This window comes from Pristiophorus japonicus, unplaced genomic scaffold (assembly GCF_044704955.1).
Source record: "Pristiophorus japonicus isolate sPriJap1 unplaced genomic scaffold, sPriJap1.hap1 HAP1_SCAFFOLD_43, whole genome shotgun sequence".
NCBI lineage: Eukaryota > Metazoa > Chordata > Chondrichthyes > Pristiophoridae > Pristiophorus > Pristiophorus japonicus.
This window is the reverse complement of record NW_027254201.1, coordinates 2,342,728-2,347,069: the sequence shown is the minus strand read 5'-3', so window position 1 is coordinate 2,347,069 and position 4,342 is coordinate 2,342,728.

Below are 4,342 nucleotides of genomic sequence, written 5' to 3'. Positions count from 1 at the left end.
CTTGAGTGTATTATTTTGCGGCTCCCTATTATTTTGAGTTTATCAGTTTCAGATTGACTCTCAATTTGAATTTAAATATTCGTGTGATTTTCATTAATAGTTTCAGTGTCTTTGTTTTTTTGAGGGTCTGTGTTAGTTTCAGATTCATTATTATTTTGTGTCCATATTATGTTGAGGTTATATATAGATTTATTAAAATTTAGTTTGATATTCTTTAATGGTTTCTGGTTCTCTATTACTTTGAGGTTCTCTTTTCGTTTGAGGTTATCTTTTAGTTTGAGGGGTTGTATTAGTTTTAGTTTAATTTTGAGGTACTTTGTAATATTAAAGGATTGTTTTAGTTGAGGTTCTCTTGGTTTGTGGGGATGTACTAGTTTGAGTTTCTCTATTAGTTTGATGTGCTGTATTATTTTCAGTGCCTGCATGATGAGAAATGCTGTATTAGTTTGCATTGTTTTTGCTGTATGAGTTTTTGGTGCTGTATTATTTTTAGGTAATCTACGAGCATAAGGCACCGCATGTATATAAGGCGCTGTATGGGTATGAGAGGCATAATGAATATGAAGGCCAATATTAGTTTGAGAACGATCATAGAAATTCATCACTTTATCTGTTTAACTGGATTTCCAAAGTTAAAGCGATCAGTCATTTCCTGGACCGCACGAAAACAGCCTTGAGAAGGACTTTCTATCACTTGTAATGTATCTACTGAATGCCTGCATTGAAAGGTGCAGCCAGGACCCCCTTTGTAGTGCAGCAGCCCTGAGAGGAAAACTCGAACATTGGAAATGTAATTACTGAATAATTACAGTTAAAGAAGGCAGCCACACCACAGAGTGCAGTAGAGCAGCCCTGAGAGGAAAACTCTAAAATTGGGAATGTAATTACTGAATAGCTACAGTTAAAGAAGCCAGCCACATCACAGAGTGCAGTAGAGCAGCCCTGAGAGGGAAACTCGAACATTGGGAATGTAATTACTGAATAGCTGCAGTTAAAGAAGGCAGCCACATCACAGAGTGCAGTAGACCAGCTCTGAGAAGGAAACTGGAACATTGGGAATGTAATTTCTGAATGAACACAGCAGTGCAAAAGATATTACCAGAAACTATTTGCGATCTCCAGTTTGGCCTGATGGTTTTTGAAACAACAACCCAATTCCTAGGAGAATACAGCTGGAATCGTTCATTAGTTAATAAATGTGAGCAGAATTATCCAGTCTTTGCAGTTTAAATTTGAATCACAACAGGGACATAAATTGGCTGTCGTAATCAGTTTGTTCAAGTTTTAACATTAACTATTTTGAGCCATGATGCAACCTCAATGTCCCCGTGGAGAGCCCGCAGGGTATACATTAAAGTCCCTGGAATTGTACCGCCTGAGAGTATAATTCGGGGAGATTGCCTGCAGCACAAAGGGACACATCGCTTCACACAGAAAATGCTTCCAATTCAATATGCCCAGCCAATATGCAATATTATCATTGCCGTCATTGGTGTTGCTGGTAAGTGACTAACTGCCGAACAGTAAGCAGAGTGTCGGGACAAATGGATCCTTCTCAGGTCGGAAATCGGCGGTTAGTGGTGTGCCACAGGGATCGGTGCTGGGACCACAACTGTTTACAATATACATAGATGACCTGGAAGATGGGACAGAGTGTAGTGCAACAAAATTTGCAGATGATACAAAGATTATTGGGAAAGCGGACACAGAGAGGCTGAAAAGAGAGTTAGATAGGTTAAGCGAATGGGCTAAGGTTTGGCAAATCGAATACAATGTCGGAAAATGTGAGGTCATCCACCTTGGAAAAAAATACTGTAAACGGGAATATTATTTGAATGGGGAGAAATTACATCATGCTGCGGTGCAGAGGGACCTGGGGGTCCTTGTGCATTGATCCCAAAAAGTTAGTTTGCATGTACAGCAGGGAAGCAGGAAGGCGAATTGAATGTTGGCCTTCATTGCAAGAGGGATGGAGTAAAAAAGCAGGGAGGTCCTGCTGCAACTGTACAGGGTATTGGTGAGACCGCACCAGGAGTACTGCGTGCAGTTTTGGTCACCTTACGTAAGGAAGGATATACTAGCCTTGGAGGGGGTACAGAGACGATTCACTAGGCTGATACCAGAGATGAGGGGGTTACCCCCAGGGCAAGAAAGACGGGAGAGTGAACCTCAGTACCCCGAGGGCATGGAGGGAGTGAGTGTGGGCCTCAGAACCCCCAGGGCAAGGATGGAGGGAGGGAGTTTGGGCCTCAGTACTCCCAGGTCAAAGTGTGAGGGAGTGAGGGACTCAGTACCACCAGGGCAGGGAGGGAGGGAGTGTGGACCTCAGTACCACCAGGGCAGGGAGGGATGCAATGTGGGCCTCAGTACCCCCAGAGCAGGGAGAGAGGGAGTGTGGGGCTCAGTACTCCCGGGGCAGGGAGGGAGGGAGTGTGCGCTGCAGTACCCCGAGGGCAGGAAAGGAGTGAGAGCCTCAAAACCTCCAGGAAGGGAGGGTGTGAGTGTGGGCCTCAGTACCCCCAATGCATGGAGGGTGGGAGAGTGGGCCCCAGTACCGCGAGGGCAGGGAGGGAGAGAGTGTGTGCCTCAGTGCCTCCAGAGCAGGGAGTGAGGGAGTGTAGCCCTCAGTACCCCCAGGGCAGGGTGGGAGGGAGTTTGGGCCTCAGTACACTCAGGGCAGGGAGGCAGGGAGGGTGTGTTGTGCCTCAGCACCCCCAGGGAAAGGAGGGAGCGAGTGTGGGCCTCAATACACCCAGGGATTGAGGGAGGGAGTTCGTTTGGTTCTCAGGAAACGTAGGTTTGTGATGGACCGATTACAGGCCTCAGTACATCCAAGGCAGGGTGGGAGGGAGTGTGGACCTACGTACCTCCAGGGCAGGGAGGGATAAGGAAGTGTGGGCCTCAGTACCCCCAGGAAGGCAGAGAGGGAGTGTGAGCCTCAGTACCCTCAGGGAGTGAGAGAGGGAGTGTGGGCCTCAGTCACCCCAGACCAGGAAGGTTGGGAGTGTGGGCCTCAGTACCCCCAGGTCACAGTGTGAGGGAGTGTGGGCCTCAGTAACACCAGGGCAGGTAGTGAGGGAATGTGGGCCTCAGTACATGCAGGGCAGGGAGGGAGAGTGTGTGAGCCTTAGTACCCAAAGGGCAGCGAGGGAGTGTGCGACTCAGTACCTCCAGGGCAGGGAGGGTGTGACGGAGTGTGGGACTCAGTATCCGGAGGGTGGTAGGGGGTGTATGGCTCAGGACCCGAGGACAGGGAGGGAGGGAAAGAGAGTTGACCTCAGGATCTCCTGGGCAGGGAGGGAGTAAGTGTGGGCCTCAGCACCTCCAGGGCATCGAGGGAGGGAGGAATTGTGGGCCTCGGTACCCCCATGGCAGGGAGGGAAGGAGTGTTGGCATCAGTACCTCCAAGGAGGTAGTGAGGGTGTTTGGGCCTTAGTAACTCCCTTGCATGGAGGGAGTCTGGGATCCAGTACCCCCAGGGCAGAGAGGGAGAATGAGTGGGCCTCAGTAGCCTCAGGGCAGGGAAGGAGGGAGTCTTGGCCTCCAAACCCCTGGGCTGGAAGTGAGGAAGGGTGGGCCTCAGTACACTTAGGGCACGGAGGGATTATGGGCCTCAGCAGCCCCAGGACAGGGAGAGAGGGACGGAGTGTGGGCCTCAGTACCCGCAGGGCAGGGAGGCATGAAGCGTGGGCCTCAGGACCCCCAGGGCAAGGAGGGAAGGAATGTGGGCCTCATTGCACCCAGGGCAGGTAGGTAGTGTGGGACTCAGTACCACGATGGCAGGGAGGTTATGAGTGTGGGCCTCAGGACCCCCAGGGCAGGGAGGAGGGAGTGTGGGCCTCAGTTCCTCCAAGGAGGAAGCGAGGGAGTCTGGGCCTTCGTAACCCGAGGGCAGGCAGGGAGGGAGTGTGGGCCTCAGTACCCGCAGCGCAGGGAGGGAGAGTGGGCCTTAGAACCCCCAGGGAAGAGAGGGAGGGAGCGAGTGTGGGCCTCAGTAACCCCAGGGCCGGGAGGGAGGGAGGCAGTATGGGCCTCTGCACCGCCAGGTAAGGGAGGGAGTGTGGGCCTCAGGACCTCCAGGGTAGTGGGAGGTGCGGGCCTCAGTAGACTCCAGGGATGGAGGACGGGAGTGTGGGCCTCTATATACCCAGGGCAGAGAGGGCGGGATAGAGGGAGTGTGTGCCTCAGTACCCCTAGGGAGGGAGGTAGGGCGTGTGGGCCTCAATATCCTCAGGGCAGGAGTGAGGGAGGGAGGGGGTGTGTGCCTCAGTACCTCAAGGCCAGGGAGGGAGGGAGTGTGGGCCTCAGAACCCCCAGGGCAGGGAGGGAGGGAGCGAGTGTG